At 39.6% G+C, this 16,957-nt stretch overlaps 1 long non-coding RNA gene and 1 pseudogene across 1 annotated transcript in view; one reads left to right on the plus strand and one right to left on the minus strand.

Moving 5' to 3' along the window:
• Window positions 1-16,957, plus strand: part of LOC139359368 (uncharacterized) — an 83,790-nt gene that overhangs the window by 31,310 nt on the left and 35,523 nt on the right. The window lies entirely within an intron of this gene.
• Window positions 105-2,986, minus strand: LOC105472209 (keratin, type I cytoskeletal 24-like; annotated as a pseudogene).

Raw genomic sequence — 16,957 nt, forward strand, 5'->3', positions numbered from 1 at the left:
TACTTGATTTGAAACTTGCTAAGACTGTAAATCTCAGTCTCTGAATCAAATTTCTTCATTTTTAAGAAAGTGATTTTAACAACAAAATCAAGTTTATCGGTGACTCACCCTCCCTCTCCACCGAGCAAGCGGTGGTAGGTCTCGATCTCCACCTCCGGGTGTGTCTTGATGTCCAGCAGTTGCGCATAGTCTGTGTTCTGGTATTCAGTCTCGCCCCAGATCTGGCAGATCTGCTCCTCCAGGAGGCTGATATGCATCTTAGTTTCTGACAGCTGAGCCAAGTAGCCAACTTCTGTGTCAGCCAGGGTTCCTTCTAGGGAACTTTGCTACAAACACACATGAAAATTGAAGCTTTGTCAGAATAACTCCTCGGTATTCAACATAATGAATTCTGAAACATATATTTTGTATGGTGAGGGTGTCTCCAAATGAACCACTTAATAGAGATTTACCTTTGATAATTAATACCCAGTAATAGTAATGATAGCAAATATTAATCAGAGAGTGCTACTGTAACTATATAGCAGTTCCTACTCACTATTAGGCACCGTTCGAAGTATTTTATAAATATTGACTCATTTAATTCTCATAACAACCTTATGAGATAGGTACTATTATTTACAAAAGCCAGCGTTTTGCCAGCATGCTTCAGTGTCTGCGAAACTATTTTTTAAAACTATAGAAGAAAATTGAGTGAGTGCCCCCCTTTCCCACCTACCATGGCCAAGACAGACTGCAGTTCATGGTGGAGGCACTGGAGGACTCGTTTCAGCTCCATTATCTCACTCTTGGCCGAGCTAACTGCTTCAGCATCCGTGGAGATCTGTGTCTGCAGGGATGCACTTTGCAAGCATGAAATCAACAAAGTACAGTGAAATCAAAGAAGCTATAATTACTCTGCCTGACTTTCTATCTTCTCTCACTTTGCCAGGTTAAGGTTCGGGTTAGGATTAGGGTTGAGCTACCTGCTTGTTCAACCAGTCCTCGGCCTCCCTAAGGTTTTGCTCAGCCAGTTCCTCTTACTATTGCCTCATGCAGTCCAGCCGCTTGGTTAGATCTGCCCCTGGGGCCGAGTTCATTTCTACAGTCACGTCCCCACTGGACTGTCTCTGCAAAGTGCTCCTTTCTTGGTGGAGAGGAAACGCAAAAGTCACAGTAGCAAAGATCCTTTGAGGTTGGGGACCTTGCTGAATGGTGATGGGAAGTCCCTTGATGGGTTTCTTTCTCCCACCTCCTTGGGGTTGTTCTTGAGATAAGGCAGGTCTTCTGCTAGGCTTTCGGACTGTATTTTAAGGTCTCATGTGGTCACATTCAGCTCACTGAGTACTTTTTGCGGGCCATTTACATAGGCTTCAACCGACTGGCATAGACAGAGCTTGTTTTCATACGTTAGGAGATCTTTGGAATATGATAGATGAATTAGATTAACTACTTTGAGAAGCTTTATTTTAAAAAGGACTTGCCTACTGACATCCAGCTCAAGTTGAAATTCTTTCAAAATATTTAAACAAAGACTATGAAATCATTTTTATTTCTTAATTAATTCATTAATTAATTTCGAAAAGGAGTCTTGCTCTGTCCCCCAGGCTGGAGTGCAATGGCATGATCTCGGCTCACTGCAACCTCCACCTCCTGGGTTCAAGTGATTCTCCTGCCTCAGCCTCCCAGATAGCTGGGATTATAGGTGCCTGCCACCATGCCTGGCTAATTTTTTGTATTTTTAGTAGAGATGAGGTTTCGCCATGTTGGCCAGACTGGTCTCAGGTGACCTCCTGACCTCAGGTGATCCATCCTCCTCAGCCTCCCAAAGTGCTGGGATTACAGGTGTGAGCTACCCTGCCTGGCCTGAAATCATTTTTCAAAATTCCAATTTTGGAATCTCTTGTCATTAAATACACATTAAAATTGGCCTTTTTTCCTTCAGTGTAGATATTTTATACTAATATATTTATCTGATACTTGAATCTAATTGCCTTTGTATACATTTTATGTTAAAAGTAAAAACGTAAGTCTTATTTTTTGTCATGGTAACAATTGATATTTTGAAACAAACTCACTTCATTTTGAAGTCATCTGCTGCAAGTCCAGCTTTGTCAATTGGGGAAGTCACGCTGGCATTATTAATCGTGGCTGCAATGATCTAGGAGACGCAGTAAAACTAATGAACATTTTAATGAGTAACATGTCATTACTGATTTACCTTTGACTGTCAAGATATAGTTGCAGAAAAATTTTTTAGTAACTAATGTCCAGTGTGAATTACATTCTAAATAAATCTAGAGTGACATCATGGAACGTTTCTTGTTTCTTTTCTCTCTCTTTTTACCAAATATATATCTGAAACATTCTATGGAACAATTGAGCAAAAAATAAAAGAACAATTTCATATTGTCCTAAAATTTAATAAATAAGTACAAAAGAGGTACTGTCACTGAGTTTCTCACCTGGTTCCTGGGATCTTCAATTATTGGATAGTATTTACTGCAATCTCTTCTAGATCCACTGTCTCCAGACCCAGGCCCAAATTTGTCATACCACTCCTTGATTTTGTGTTGGCCTCCTCCAGGGCTCTGACATTGTCTAGGTAATTGGCTAGACCGTCACCGAGGTTCTGCATGGTTTGCTTTTCCCCTCCAGGGAAAAGCCCTCCATTGCCACCACCACCTCCCGTACGACCACCATACTGCAGAAGCCTCCACTAGCACCACCACCTAATCCAGAACTCCCGCAGAATCCAGAGATCCTGCTGAAGCTAGAACCACCTCCTACAGAGCGGTTATCAAATCCCCCACTAAAGCTACCTCCAAAGCCACTACTAGGCCTCCCCACTCAGGCCATAGCTGCCGGCTCCTCTTTGGAAGCCCTGGACAGTGCCGCCCCCCAGACCACATCTGCCTCTACTGCTGAAGCTGCTTCCACCAGCAGATAGTCTGGCCAAGCTGCTGCCTCCAGCCCTGGAGGAGCAGACACGGGGAGAGTAAGACATGATGCTCCTGCAAACGTTGAGCTTATCTAGGTGTGAGAGATGGAAGTGAAAAGTGTACTGATTTGGACTCCTTTGGTCTTTATGTACACAGTTTTTATGGCATTCATTTCATTTGGCTCTGTCCTTGTTTCACGTTTCCAACCCATTCTTGGTTAATTTATTTTGAGTTAACCTCTCCCTACTGGGCCAATTAATATTTGCAAAATTGGGTAAACATGGAGTAAGATTATATTTGTTATTATTTCATTAGAATTCATTAGTGCTACACAATCCATTATTTCCTGGCAATCATTTTTTCACCTCCCTAGACTTCTGTAGTTGGCAAATCGTACATTTCTCTAGGTCCCTTAAACTCATACATACTTCCTTTGTAATTCTGGGAAGATCATTAAACCAGGTTCTAATGTTAGTCACAATTCAAATACTCAGGAGTGATTTGTCAGGAAATATTTCTCTCTTTTTTAATCCAATAATAATGATGAGTAGCTTCATATTCCCTTCACAATTTTTGGGAACAAATTGAGTGTTGTAACTATTCTTGCAGAAAGAAAGCCTGACTTTCCAATTTATGAGGATTGGCTTGGAGAGCACACATTGTTGATAAGGGTGGGGTTGTTAGTAAAGTGTCATTGGATTATTCTACGCAAGACTTTTGCGCAATAATAATGTTTCTTTTTAGCCTCCTGATTCAACAGTCAAAGCAATTGTTCTTCTTACTTAAGTCCATTAGTTTTGGCCTATCCCTAAGGATTTTAAAAACATCATTCTGATCTTGTAGCCATAGTTTTCATTAAAAAAATTCAAAGATAAGAGCCCACTTTCCTCATTAATTATGGATGTCTACAATATTTTATTTTACTCTGAAGAGGTAAGCCTATAATACTTAACTCTGCCAGCTACATAGGTGAAAAGGTGATTTCAATGTTTTAAATGGAATACTATAGAAAACTGAATTTATTGAGGTGGATAGCAAGTGCCTACACTATGTGTGTCTTGGGCATTCCTGCATATAGTGATGGAGGGACCCAGCAACCCTGTGTGGTAGGCACGTCTTCTCTCCCTCTCTCTCTCTTTTTACATCTATTTTCAGTTTTTAGGTGGTCTTTTCCAATGTGTAGAGTTTAATATAATCCACATGCTGACAACTCCCACATGTATATCACCAGTCCAGATTTCTCCTGGAAATCCAGATTGGCAAATGCAGCTACCTACTTGACATTAACACTTGGGTTACGTAATCAGCATCTTAAACTCAACGTGTCCGATAATGAGCTCCTAAAATTTTGTCCCCTCCTCTTCAACTCAATAGCTCCTGTGGTCTTCCCCATCTGGGTTAATGACAGCTCTATCCTCTAGCTGCTTAGGCCAAAAACTTGGTGTTGTCATCGTCTCTGGTCAGGAGTACTGCAGTAGCCTCCTCCTTCTTCTTTTTTAGATGGAGTCTGGTTCTGTCGCCCAGGCTGGAGTACATGGAGTGATCTTGGCTCACTGCAATCTCTGCCTCCTGGGTTCAAGCGATTCTCCTGCCTCAGCCTCCCAAGTAGCTGGGATTACAGACATGTGCCACCATCCCCGGCTAATTTTTGTATTTTTGGTAGAGATGAGGTTTCACCACGTTGACCAGGCTGATCTTGAACGCTTGGCCTTGGGTGATCTGCCCGCCTTGGCCTCCCAAAGTGCTGGGATTATAGGCATGAGCCACTGCGCCTGGCTATAGTAGCCTTCTAACTTACCTGTCTGCCCTTGACCTTGCCCCCAAGCTCCTTTCAACACAGCAGAGTGAGCCCGCCTGAAAGCCATGCAACTCTGTAAAACTTACTAGAGGCTTCCCATCTCGCGCAGAATAAAAGCCCAAGTTCTCGCTATACGACATGTGTTGTCTGGCCTCCAGTGTCTCCGATATCAGCTCCTACCTCTCTTGCCCTCCTCGCTCATTCAACACTAGTTCCTCAAGCACTCCAGGTCTCGAGGCCTTTGTGTTTGCTTTGCCTGGAAAGCTCTTCCCTCAGATACCTGCAGGGTTTAGCTCCCTCATTTCCTTCGGGTCTTTACTCAAGTCCACTTTGGAATAGTAAGGGCTTTCCAAGAGAATGTATCTAAAATTCTGCCCTCAGTCTTCTGCTAGTTCACATCTCCCTGATATTTAACATTCCCCTTTCATACTTTTTCTCTTTGACATTTATCAGTAACCCACTATATCTTTCATTTATTTATCTTGTCCGTTGTCTTCCCCAGCCTACACTAGAATGTAAGCTCTAAGCACTTTTTGGGGTTCTGCTTTGTTTACCCAAGAATCCCCAGTACCAAGAACAGTGACTTGCATGTAGTAGGTGCTCAACATACATTTTTTTGAGTGAGTGAATGAATGATTAATTAAGTAGAAGCTGTGACAGACACAGAGATGACAGCCATACAGATGCTCAGATCTCCTTTCAAGAAAGGACTCACTGCCAGCTGCGAGGGTTATTCATTCCTGTGGGGTTCCCTGATCCCTATTCTTGCAACTGACCCTGGCTGATATGGTTTGGCTGTGTCCCCACCCAAATGTCATCTTGAATTATAGTTCCCATATTCCCCACGTGTCACGGGAGGGACTTAGTGGGAGGTGATTTAATCATGGGGGCTGTTACCCTCGTGCTGTTCTTGTGATGGTGAGTGAGTTCTCATGAGATCTGATGATTTTATGTGAGGCTTTCCCCCACTTTTGCTCAGCACTTCTTGCTGCCGCCATGTGAAGAAGGACATGTTTGCTTCCCATGCCACAAAGATTGTAAGTTTCCTGAGGTCTCCCCAGCCATGCTGAACTGTGAGTCAGTTAAATCTCTTTCCTTTATAAATTACCCAATCTCAGGTATGTCTTTATTAGCAGGGCGAGAGTGGACCAATACACTGGCTAATGACTCAGCAAGACAGTGGTAGCCAAGGGCATCCTCCTCTTGGGGTGGCCACCAGCCAGTGTCTGACTAAGGGGTTTGGACAGGGCCTAGCCATTTGTCCAACACAAGGCTTCACTAACACTTGATATATCATCAGGGGCCACTGGACCCAATTTAATTTTTGACTGTCTTTTTAAAGCAGTTCTAACTATTTGTAAGGACTGATATTTTGTGACTTATATTCTTATTAGTCTTCCAAAGAACAAAGAGAAAATTTACTTATTTTTTAAAAAATAGGATAAAGTTTATTGTATCTTATAATTGTCATAAAGATTCACTGGATCCTTTCATAAATATAAGACACATTTATGAGATCTTAATGGTTTTACTTTTTCTGTATCTTGAAACATTTTGCTATTTCATTATCCTAAAAGTTATTTCATCTTCACTAATCAGTTACTCCTAACTATGCTAAAAAAGGCTAAAATAAGAAAATGAAAGAATTATGGAATCACCTGGTAGGATGATACAACAATGAAATAAATAATCATTATTCCATCATCAGTTTTCTCAATGCATTGCCCAAAGTATTATATCACTTTTCAAGAAGGTATAAGGAAAGTATGGTGATACCAGCTTTGAGCCTCTGTCTTTTTTTTTTTAAATTATAATTGAACAATATTGAAAATTTAGTTTTAGATTTTCTGCCCATAATGGCAGAGAAGAAAACTGAGGAATATGTTTGACAATTATTAGAAAAATCAGAAAATGATGCAAAGGAGAAATAGCACTTTAGACTCTAAAGAGAATGGTGAAGTTGATTGCTTAAGCAGATCTTGGACTATGAATGTCCAGATGATGATATTCTAGAATGATTTTCTCTATATCAAGATTTGAAGAGTAATTTATTTATGGTTTGACTGTGTCCCCACCCAAATCCTTATCTTGAATTGTGGCTCCCATAATCCCCACATGTCATGGGAAGGACCTGGTAGGAGGTAATTGAATCATGGGGGCAATTTTTTCCCTTGCTGTTCTTGTGATGGTGAATAAATCTCATGAGATCTGAGGGTTTGATAAAGGGCAGTTCCTCTGTACACTCTCCCTTGTCTGCCTCCACTTAAGATGTGCCTTTTCTCCTCCTTCACCTTCCACCATGATTGTGAGGCTTCCCCAGCCATGAGGAACTGTGAGTCCATTAAACCTCTTTTTAAAAATAAATTACCCAGTCTCTGGTATGTCTTTATTAGCTTGAGAACAGACTCATACATCATCTATACTCATTCAACAGAAAGAATTTCATCATACAATATTTTTCCACAAGTTCCTGGGCCATTCCATTTTGCTGAAAGAAGGTGGGCAGCATTCTTTCATTTTTTATGATGTTTGTTACCAAAATGTATGAGGTATCGTTTGTAAGTGCACAGGTGATAAAGGCAGGTGTGTATACAAAGGTTGATTGAGAGGAAACAGGTAATGTAGAAATAAAAAATATATTGATTATACAATTGATGTTTATAAATATAAAAGTGAAAATGTTTTGCAATTATGGAGCAAAGAGGGTGGCTCATCTCTTAAAAAATCTTGTGAGCTATCAAAGTTCTCAAACTTATCGCATTTTGTTGCTGCTAGTGCAAGAGTTGAAAGTGATGATGAGCTAGAACCTATTACAGATGCATTTGAAATCTGGAATCCATAAATACAGAATCGGTATATTCCAGGGGCATGTGTGACATGCATTCAAAGGATGTTGCCTATTTTAGGTATATATACTTCCAAAACCACAAAATTATAGAATAAACATTTGGGTTTTCTATGTTTTAGTTTATATTAACATTTTAAATAAATTTGTTTTGTGCTATCTTTTAAATCTTCTGTATGTTATTTGTAAAAGTCACTTGAAATTATAAAAAAATAAAATGGGCCTATCTGATGCAGTTGATAAATGGTGATGACTTATTTCTGGGGCATGCAAGGGGCTAATGGGCAATCTTTGCTCCAGAACTCTCATGGGGCTGACGGAGACTTTGGTCTGCATCAGTCTGCTAACTATCCCCCAAAAGACTAAAAGCCTGCCCGGTCTTTGCTTTCTCCCTTTTCCTTTCTTAAGTATTACTTTCAGTCCTCAAACTCAGTCTCAGCATTTACTTCCTGAGAGCCAACCTGCAACAAAACTCCAAGAAATAAAGTGACTTCCCCAGGGCCAGATATCTGGGCCAGATTCCCTCCCCCTTCCCTTCTCTTCTTTCATTCTTTCTTTTTCTTTCTCCCTTTCTTTCTCTCTCTCTCTCTCTCTTCTTATGAGTCTATGCACTCGTACTATTTGCAGAAGTCTGCCCAGATTTGGGATCAGAACTAGTAGAGTCCTCTAGTGGTAGAACTCTACTAGTTACCATGAAGTCTTAAGCTAGAAACTTGGATTTCTTGAACCATAGTTTTTTCACCTGTAAAATTAAGGATACAAGTTCCTGCCCTACAAATGGCATAGGATTATCACATCAAACGTGAGAGCGCACAAGTGCTCTGTAAATTGTAATTCCATATTCACACATAAGGTTTGATCATTTTTATTGTGGTTTTCTTGCATTTGTACTGTATTATTTATTCCATAAGACCATATATTTCTAAACCAGGAGGTCAGCTTAACTTCATCTATTGAAAGGCCCGTCGTAGTCCTCACCATTTTTCTACGTACACTTGGTGTTCCATTTGATGTCTTTTCTAAGGGGTTTATCTTTGAAAATTTTATATATAATTATTTACAAAAGACGATGTAGACCCTATCTATGGCTCCTTTCTGATTTAAGTTTGAGGTTGTAATCAGCTGCTCTCACATACCTTAGCTATTAGGATTGTAGTTCAGTGTCATGGGTATGAAGAATGCATTTTTCAGTTTCAAGATCTCATATCTTGCTGCTTCAGTGGAGAACTGAGCTGGCCGTGACTCACTCTGAGCTATAACATCCTGGCAAAACAGAGCTCTGAAATATACCCCTACTTTATTTACATATATATATATACACACACACATATATATTTAGCCACTCTATTAATTGAACTATTCTTTAGCTTCTTTATAGTTTTGCTTGACAAAAATATCGTGTTATGGTTATCAACATTCAAATGTTAAGACTGGTCGGTGGCTGGGGCAGCATTCCTTACAGTAATTATACGACTACTAGACAATTCTTCAATCTCATTGCCTAATCAAAAGCAACAGAAAATATTACATTAAAACAGAAAAAATCTATACTTCTATTTTCTCTGATTTTTTTTTTTTCTGTTGTTAAAACAAACCCTGAAGAAAATGATTGTTTTGGAGGAGAGGTGGAAAAGCATTGAGGTGTGATTCCCTTCTGTGGTGATTCACTTTCTTCAGTTTGGTTTCATGTTCATTTCCAGGCCAGCAGTTGTGAAAGTTTTCAGGGCATTGCCTGTGTCATTGACCTCCATTTTGCACTTTAGATAAACCCTGTTTTGACGCTGGTGTTTTTGAAAAGTGGTTAAAATTGTTTAAAATAAAAATATTTTCCCAAATATTTTCTATTAAATTACATGTTTTTTTTCCCCTGATATCAAGTCGAGTAACTTCAAGCAAATTTAGTGAAGTTCTCTACCACCTAGAAAGGGATGAAGAACTTAAAGGAATTTAGATGAATTCCTTCCTTTTAAAATTCAAAAATCTTAATTTTAAAAAGTCTTAACTCAGAGTAGTGGTTTCTTTAAGAACTCAAACAAGTTAGTGATATTGCTTGAACAAAGATCCATGACACCTGCGCTTTTATTTGTTTACTGACAAGATGAAGATTATTCTTCCTTACATGGCTTTGTAGATTTTGTGTTGTATCCAAAGAGGAAGTTGTATTAAAATATCTGAATAAACTGGAATCACATCTTCCTGCTATAACATACAGATTTTAAAGATTAAAGATGGAAATGTTGATAGCTTCAGAATAATTTATTTTGGACAAGGATACATTTAATACCTATTTTCTTTATTGCTCACATTGTATATTGTGTAACAAGGTAATATGAATATTTCAAACTCACTGTGCTGTTTTTGATGAACATAGCAGTTAAAAGTTGGTGCTATTGCTTCATTCATTTACAGTTTGTCTATCACTCCATTATTCTGCTTATTTATTATTCTCTTATTATTCAATTTATTATTCTATTCATTTATCAATTATTCTATATAGTTATTTTATTATTGTTATTATATATTATATATAATATATATATATAATATATATATTTTGAGACAGGGTCTGGCTCTGTTACCCAGGCTAGAGTGTTGTGGAGTGATCTTGGTTTACTGCAACTCTGCCTCCTGGGCTCAAGAGATCCTCCCACTTTGTCCTCCCTAGTAGCTGGGACCACGGGCGTGCACCACCACACCTGGCTAATTTTTGTGTTTTCTGTAGAGATGGGGTTTCATCACCAGCCCAGGCTGGTTATTTATCTTCTATTTTACATATCAATAATAAATCAACTTTTATCAATTATTTAATATTTATCGAGCATCTTGCAAAAACGTTCTGCTAAGCCTTGGGAATAAAACTAACAAGTAATAGTCCCTGCTCTTAAAGAATTTCATATATAAGCCTGGTCAATATCGAGACCTTTTCTCTATAAAAAGAAATTTAAAAGTTAGCTGGGCATAGTGGTGCATACCTGTAATCCTGGCAACTCAGGAGGCTGAGGCGGGAGGATCACCTGTGTCCAGGAGTTTGAGGTTATGGTGAGGTGTGATTGTGCCACTACATTCTAGCCTGGGAGACAGAGCCAGGAGTGGGGAAAAACCCTTCATGTATAATTTTTGTTGTATTTTATATAATCACAGCAAGTCTTCTCTTACATATTCTTCACCATGTTCAGCAACTGTCTGAAAAATAATTTACATTTTTTTTTTTTTTTTGCCTACTGAGAAACAGTAGAGAGAGATTATTAATTGTCCAAGTGTTGACCTAGAGACAGACTCTGGGTTGCAGATGGCTGATTTATCATCTTCCCTTGTTGACAAATAGCTGCCCTAGTTACAGACCCAGTTTCCATGTGTCTTGGTACCAGAAACTCACTTTGCCGTTCACTACCTACTTCCACTCCACCTTCTGCCACAGGCTTGCAACCATATCCTGCTGCCCAGTAGAACCCAGATTCTCTCCCCAGCTTGCTGCTGAAGTTTTGTGCTGCTGCTTTGCTGCTAAAACCAAAACCCCATCTGTCATCTGCTGCTAAAAAGTTGTGTTATCTCCGTAAGGCCCAATCACCCAAATTCCTTTCCACCACCAAACCGTGGAGACCAGTGTAGGAGACGCTGTAGAGGAGCACATCTATGTTTCTGCCATTGACTGCTCCAATGTTCTAGAGTGTTAACATCATAAGTGGGGCACCTATTCCATCTTAAATTCGACAAATGCTATTAAGCACTTCCTCTCTGACAAGTACTGAGCTGGGAGCCAGGGATAGCACTTTGATAGATGAGTAGAATTTCAGCTACATGTGGTTTAAATAGGGTATTGTGGAATTTTATAACTATACCATTGCTTCTGTGGAGAACTATATCAGTTCTAAAAGGTCAGCATGGCATGGCAGCTAAAAAATCCTGGAGCCACATTTTTGTACTTCTAGCTCCCCACTAATTATTTGGCTATTTACTAGCTGTGTGACCTTCAGCACGTAACATAACATCTCTGTGCCTTCATTTTCTCATCTGTAAATTGAAGACAATAGCTCCTGCTTCATAAAATTATCACATGGATTAAATAAGTTATGTATGTAAAGGACCGGGAGTAATTCCTGGCATACAGGAAGTGTGAAATGTATTATTAAATGAAAACATTTATTAACAACTCTTGGAATACAGCCTTCTTTTAGATTGAGAACTGCTTTTGTTTTTAATGACAAATGGATGTAATCAATAACCATTATGGCTATTTATAAGATTTTAATCACTAGCAGCTGTTAACTTCAAAAATAGAAAGCAAGATTATGTATATGTTGCAATGCATTTTTTTTTTTTCAAATTTTAAAAGCCCCTCCAAACCATTGCATCTAATAAAGAGGCTGAAGAGTGTAGGTTTTTTTTGCTTGACTCGTCAATTCTTCAATTAGTGGATAATATTTGCTGTAATTTTTGGCCGGACCAAATCCCTGCTGACTTTGTTGAGTGAGCTGCTTGTTTAATACTGTACCCTGGTAAGAAAGGGTTTCCCAGACCATCTGTTCTTCATGTGGGAAAAGCCCACTGTTGTAGAAGTTGGCCTTTACATCTCGACATTACCTAAACTGCAGGTCTGTTCATCATCATGGAAACCTACACCACCTACACCACTATCCCTAATCTGCCTCAAGTGCCACTTTTCAAAAATATGTCCTAATGATTTATCAGATTAAACACGTTGGCTCCTTTAAATAAGACATCATTTTCTTGTCTAATCTCTTCTGCTATCAATGCTTTTGCATTTCTATATCACTTTTGCAGTTTTCAACTACATTTGTATGTGTCATTGTAACTGAATACTTATTAGAGCTGTGAGAGGCAGTGAGGGCATTTTACAGAGAAGGAAACTGAGGCTCAAAAGTGATGTTTTCCTCTATGCAATACAATCTGTTACTGCAAGAATTAGGATTAGAATCTGAGTCTCTTGATTCCCAGCCAACACTCATTTTCCTACCTAAAGTCCCCTGAGATCCTGAGCTTATGGTTGCCACCTTTGCTGTTAGTCTCTGAGGGTGTGTCATCGACCACCCATTTACCTTGAGGAGATGCTAGGCTGAAAGGTGTACACACCTGCAGAGATGAAGTTTATGGGAGAACACGGTTCTCCCAGTTTTTATGATTCCTTACATATGAAATTCAGTGTTCCCCCATAAGTTCTGTTCCTTTGTAGTGATTTAAAAGTTATCACCACATATTTTACATTTCATAATATTTCATTTTTGGGGGGAAAGAAAGAACCTCTTTGTGTGTGTTTGTGTGTTAACTGTGACACAGGCAGATATAGCAATTTGGTTTTATAACATTAAAATTTTAATCCTTTTTAATGAGGAATATTTTCTTACTTTTTACTCTAATTTCACCAACTTTGTTTCAGATCTTCCTTGTGAGACAAGTTTGGTGAATATTATAATTAAACAAAACTTCCCATGAAATCTACCAATTTTCCTGACTCTGAGAATCACACTTGTTTCAATAACCAAGAGGTATTCTGTCCTTGTCTTGGTGAATTCTCCTTAGTGAAGTGAATATATTTTATTTTCTCTTCATTGGCATTAACCAGTGGCATAAAATTAAACATTTGTGGTTTGCATTGAAGAAAAGACGTGACATCTGTTAGTTTGTTGCTATGCCTGCCCATGTGTTTTGAAAACATTTTCTATAAAAATTGCTTTTTGTGGAATAACTTTCAAGGGGTTCAGTTTTTTGAAATCCATGCCAAATTCCTGGGGTAGTGTGTTGAGTGGGAAAAACACTGGACTAGTAGTTTGTAGACCTGAGTTCAAATTCTGTACTTTCACTAAATTGCTTGTGACCCAGGACGAAACAGGTAACATCTCTCATCTGGATCTTGATCTATAAATGATCATCGTACTTCTTGTAAGCGTTTTGTGAAGATCAACTTGTACTTTTTGTCTGCATATTAAAATTCTAAAGTAATATATAAACATAAAGTATAATCACTATTAAATTAATTGCCAGTGTTTGTTTTCTTAAGTTCTATCTCTAGACTTTAAGAAAAATCTATATTGTAGGTGAAGAGGAAGCGAAGAGTGGGTTTTACATCTTGGAAGGTAAATTTTTATGTTAGATTTAAGGGAGTACCCATTTGTAATTTCTTCTTGCATTTCTGGGTCTAGAGACTTAATTGTGGCAACAGATTGAAAATCCTACCTTCTGATATGTTTGAAACATGCCTATTTGTATTGCTTGAATTTCCCACTTTTGCTTTAATCACCTGGAAAATGGTTTCAGTGAATGTAAGTTTTTTCTTAAGCTTGCCCTGATTCAATTATTTCTTACACAAAAACTTCATCCTTCTTCTATAGTCAAAGCTTCCGAACACTGTTAGATCCCTCTGAGCCTGAGTGGAGATTTAGGTACTCTCAGGGGTAATTGTCCTTATTTTCTGCTGAGGTGACATCTGTGGAAAGATCTCAAGTCTTTTCTGCAATTGGGCTTTGCATATATGCATGTGCTGAAGATTGGCAGGAACCCAGCAGATGCTAAACATTAAAGAAGGTCTGTAAGAGAGAGCTCTTTTTTTTTTTTTTTTTTTTTTCTTTTCTTTTGAGATGGAGTGTTGCTCTGTCACTCAGGCTGGAGTGCAGTGGTGCAATCTCGGCTCACTGCAGTATCCGCTCCCAGGTTCAAGCAATTCTCCTGCCTCAGCCTCCCCAGCAGCTGAGATTATAGGTACCTGCCACCAGGCCCAGCTAATTTTTGTATTTTTAGTAGAGACAGGGTTTCACTGTGTTGGCCAGGCTGGTCTCGATCTCCTGACCTTGTGATCCACCCTCCTCGGCCTCCCAAAGTGCTGGGATTACAGGCGTGAGCCACCATGTCCAGCTATTTTATTTATTTATTTATTTTTTTAGACTGAGTCATGCTCTGTTACCCAGGCTGGATGCAGTGGCATGATCTCAGCTCACTGCAACCTCTGCCTCCTTGGTTCAGGCAATTCTCCTGCCTCAGCCTCCTGAGTAACTGGGATTCCAGGTGCCTGCCACTGTGCCAACTAATTTTTGTGCTTTTAGTGGAGATGGGGTTTCACTATGTTGGCCGGGCTGGTCTTGAACCCCTGACCTCAGGTGATCTGCCTGCCTTGGCCTCCCAAAGTGCTGGGATTACAGGCATGAGTCACCACGCCCAGCCCGAGAGAACTCATTTTAAGGAAAGATGGACTCCATTATGAGCTCTATGTGATGACAGAGCCTAGATGTCCAAGGATGTGGAGGGATTTAGTGTGGGGTGATTATGCATGCTGGCAGTTGGGGGTAGGACTTGTAGGGGATGAATATGCTGAAGTGAAACTCTGTACTATCTTGGGGCTCTGCACAGGAGACCTCTTTTGCAGGAAAGGGTTAACTCGGCAGGCTTGGGGTGTTCAGGTCTTGCACATACCAAAGAAAGGCTTAGCCCTTACCCAGCTCTTGGGGAAAAAGCTCTCAGCTTTGGAATATTCTGCCCGATAGGAGTGTCTTTGTATACCTGGGGCTTTAGGCCACAGCAGAGAGTTTTGGCCAACAGTGTGACTTACAGTGGGGTACTTGGGCTACGCTGTATCAGTTTGACTTCTGGAGGGGCTGGAGACTGAGTCACTGAGGTGAATCAGGTGGGCGTCCCATGCCTAAGTGGCTGACCCCCAATAAAAACTCTGGACACCAAGGTTTGGGTGAGCCTGTCTGGTTGACATTACTATGTATGCATTGCCACCCATCATTTCTGGGAGAATGAAGTGCTGTTTTTACTGATTCCATGTGAAACAACAATTGGAAGCTTATGCCTCATCTCTCCTGGACATGGCCCTATGTGCCATGCCTTTGCTGATTTTAATGTGTATCCCTTCACTGTAATAAACCATAACCATGAGTATAACAGTTTTTCTGAGATCTGTGAGTCCTTCTAGTGAATCATTGAAATTGAGGATGGTCTTGGGGGCCCCAACACACCCCTACAGAGTGGAGCTCGGAGAAAAGGTAGAAGGGTGTTTCTGTTCTCCCTTTTTGGATAGAAACTTGCAAGTAATTGTAGCATATCGTGAGACTTGAGAGTATCAGTGGCCTAGTGCAGAGCATTACATTATAGTGGAAAAGGCTGGTAGCCAGAGGTTCTGTATGTAGTTTTTTATAGGTGGCAGTTGAATAACTAGAACAATTAAACTAGTGCATCAATGTTAAGAAGACTTCACAGATACCCGTAAATTGGTGGGGAGTGAGGACTTTTGGTTATGTTTCAGTTACTAAATCCTCTAGGTAATTTACAAATTATAGCCATGCTCTCTTAGGTATGTAAATATACCTCTTTCCATATTAAGCAGAATGCCCTCAAGAACCAAGGTGGTTACATTTTTCTTCCCTTTTTGGAAAGCTTTCAATTACTTCCTGCCTTTGACACTAGTTCAGGCATGTTAACCATCTTGCCACATAGAACCTCCCATCTGAGCAGGAAGGTTTAGGCTGCAATGAGCGCCATGTTCCTGCAGGTATAAATATCACAGAGGACAGGATTAGGAACAGTGCTCTCTGTGTGTTCTTTGTAGACTTGCCATTTTGGCACCACAGTCATTGGAACTAGGCCATTTTCTCCTTAATATATATTTTTTAATTGACTGATTTATTCAACACATTGTCTGAGTCTTACGGTAAAGTAGGGAGAATTGTCAGTCACCTTTAGGAGGATTGATGAGGCTGGGCGTGATGGCTCATGCCTGTCCCAGCACTTTGGGAAGTTAAGGAGGGAGGATTGCTTGAGCTCAGAGATTTGAGACCAGATAAGGCAACATAGTGAGACCCCATCTCTACAAAAATAAATAAATGAATAAATAAATAAGAGAATTGATAAGATGAAATCTCTCATTCTGCCTCTGAATCAACTGCTTCTCATGGGGCATTAGTTTCCTCAAGGGGAAATGACATGGACTAGTTTCTAAGCTCTCTTATAGCTTTAAAGTTCTCTGATAACATATAATTAATTTTTAAATTTTTATTTTTTCTTCGCCATAGTAGCTACCTTGACTGAGGGTTTAATATGAACCAGGCACTCTCCTAAGTGCATAGATTAGATATTTAATCATCACACCAACTCTCTGAATAGGTGTTACTATTATTATCACCATTTTACAGGTGAGGAAATTGAGAGACAGGGCAATTAGATAACTTGCCCGAGGAAACACAGCTAGAAAGGGATGAAAAAAGTTTTAAATCCAGAAAATTCGAGGCTTATTCCCTCAACCACTTTTCATTGTTAGCTTTCTCTGACAACTAAGGGACTATATTTTCTTTAGCTTGATATGTTCCTTTGATTCATTAATAAAATGAATTAGAGGAAAAGGTCCCAGCCATGGTGCTCTGACCTTCTCACCGAGGCTGGAAC

This window comes from Macaca nemestrina, chromosome 17 (genome assembly GCF_043159975.1).
Source record: "Macaca nemestrina isolate mMacNem1 chromosome 17, mMacNem.hap1, whole genome shotgun sequence".
NCBI lineage: Eukaryota > Metazoa > Chordata > Mammalia > Primates > Cercopithecidae > Macaca > Macaca nemestrina.